The 2,535-nt window shown below is 41.6% G+C and overlaps 1 pseudogene across 1 annotated transcript; it reads right to left on the bottom strand.

The window, feature by feature from the left end:
- Positions 1–2,139, bottom strand: LOC112618605 (annotated as a pseudogene). The gene is made up of 2 exons (XR_003118104.1): positions 2,107–2,139; positions 1–2,039 (listed from the first exon to the last, which is right to left on the bottom strand). The product of XR_003118104.1 is annotated as a protein FAM45A-like (transcript).
- Between the last annotated feature and the right edge of the window lie 396 nt (positions 2,140–2,535).

Genomic DNA, 2,535 nt, shown 5'->3' with positions numbered 1-2,535 from the left:
TTTCCATAAAGTGCAGATTTAATTTTCTATAATTTGCCTTAGTAAACATCGTCTTATTTCAGGTCCTCCCCTGCCCTCACTCAAAAAGGGAGGGTGTTTAATTTTTATTTAACAAATATGTAATACCAAGAAAAAAATGAAAGATCCAATAATGTTTTTTGCAAACATGTTTCCAGGTAAGATTTCCAAGGACATCAGTACTGAGTGAAAATAATCCCTTACAATCAACATGAATGACACACTAACAAGCACATAATTGAGGCTTCCATGCTGATTTGGCAATTTTAAGGTCTCCAGTTGTGAAAAAGGTACATAAATGAATACAAACAGTTGGCTTGACTTGTGGCCAAATTACTTTCACCAAAGTTGTTGGAAGCCTTTCTCTGGTTTTGGCCCCTGTAGGAAGTTAATCTCATATTCCCTTAGCAATAATATAAGGTCACTGTTTCAGTCCTACACACTGTTATATTCAATGGGCTTCTTAGTTTACCACATAAGGACTGGCACCTTTTTCAAAAGAATATTGCTAACAGGGTCAAATGAGTGTTAATGGCTGAACATTTGCCAAATGCTTACATCTGCGATAGTATAAATATGGACTATTAAAGTTGTCTACTCAAGTATAAAATATATGCAAAACTCTCATAGGCAAAATGTTCAAAAGCCGGGAAAAACCTTTTTTTTTTTTTTTTTAACTTTTACAAGAAAGTGCAACTGCAGGCTCTCTTGAATGATCTTCTAGACAGTTCCACAGAAAACTTAGCAGTTGGGCTCAGAAAGTAGAGTTTCTCAGGAGGAATTAAAGTTCTTCCTAGAATACAAAGCAACGTTTCAGGCAGCTTTCTGAAAGTAAACCATTAGCTTATGACTACACAGTGAGACAAACTGGAACGTGTAATAATGAAAGCTTTCGCATTTGTCATGATGTGCTTTTTTTCTCTTACCCCAGGACCTCTAGCTGTTTTGTAATGTTATATAAAGTAGTTACAGCACTTTGTCCAACACTGAGAGCAGGCAGGAAACTAATCAGCTGGAAGAGAATCAGAAGTGTGTTCATGTGTTTCATTGTTTTTCAGGTCAAATCTCAATACCTGTAAATAAATCATTAAAAATATATAACAGTTTCTCTGTTATTTTCAGGACTTTATGTAGTTAATGGATAATCAGAGTGAAAGAGGGCTTTCTATCAGTCATCAGTGATACATTCTGTGACACAGTCAGATTTTCAGCATTTGTTCGGCTGCTGCTAGATGATAAAGGAAGTTTTCTGTTGCTGGCGGAAATCGTTTTTGCTTTAGCGCCTCCAAATTAAGGACTCTCTTTTCTCCATCAGCCGAAACTTCTGAAAACAGTGGTAGGTTGGTAAAGATTTCTCTTGTTTTTAGAGCAATATCCTGTATGACCTGGCTGTCTGATTTCTCTGGATCTTCTGCAGACTGAACAATTAGCTGACCCATTTCTTTGTGCAGTTTGGCCATTGCCATGGCCTCTTTTGCAAGGGGAGCAATGGTAATCTCACTCTTTGCCAGATTCACAAACACATCATAGAGGTCTGGTCTGTTGCTCTCCTCCAAGTTTACAAATCCAGCAATGTAACCTGTGCACATCTGCAGGGCTTCCAGCTCATCAGCGTTGACGTGCACATAAGAGTGAAGGATGGTCCAGTCCTGTCGGTGCCACACCAGGGCAGGCAGAGTCCTGGTAAACTCCTGGACTGCTTCTATTTTGGGGTGATACACCACAATTCTTTTCTTTAGCATCAGTGCTGTGTGTAAGATAATAGTTTCCATTCCAAACTGAGATACAATGTCTCTGATGGAGCCAGCCAGGTAGGCCTTTCAGACATCAAAATCCTTACTAAGGAAAGAGCCATTTTCTTCACTCTGGCACATCCCCTTTGTGAGAACTGCAATATAACTCTCCATCATTTTAACTGGGCTCCCATGTTTCGGGTACATTCTACACAATATCCTAGTGAAGGCAGCATACTTCACTGGGTTAAAATCTTTGGTGGTCAGAACAACAGAAAAATGAGTCACCTTTTTCAAAATGGAAGACTCTGGAAGTTCAATTGTTGTGATATAAAACCATTTCTTCCGTACTGACCAAAGACAAAGGGATGGAGAAGTCTGTTTTCATCTGTAAGGCAGCGTTTTCTCAGCAGCAGGTTCCTTAATGTGGCTGTCGTGGAAGGATAACACCACATCCAGAGAATTTCTCCATTTGTGTCCTTTTGGATCAGCCCGACTCTAAGCATTAGCTCAGTGTCCACCACCTCCGCGCAGCCATCTTCCACCACCGCGGTGCGCAGCTCTGGCTGCCACCTGCAGGACCTACCTCGCACCGGAGTCCCGCCCCGCCCGCCGTAGGACCCGACCCCATAACAGGCCATTTTATTTTAAGACAGAGTCTCACTCTGTCACCCAGGCTGGAGTGCAGTGGCACAGTCTCGGCTCACTGCAACCTCCATCAAGCAGCTTCAACAATTCTCATGCCTCAGCCTCCTGAATGGCTGGGATTACAGGTGCATGCCAC

Source organism: Theropithecus gelada, chromosome 1 (genome assembly GCF_003255815.1).
Source record: "Theropithecus gelada isolate Dixy chromosome 1, Tgel_1.0, whole genome shotgun sequence".
NCBI classification, from domain to species: domain Eukaryota; kingdom Metazoa; phylum Chordata; class Mammalia; order Primates; family Cercopithecidae; genus Theropithecus; species Theropithecus gelada.
The sequence above is the reverse complement of the archived record's forward strand: the minus strand, read 5'-3'. Positions and strand labels throughout refer to the sequence as shown.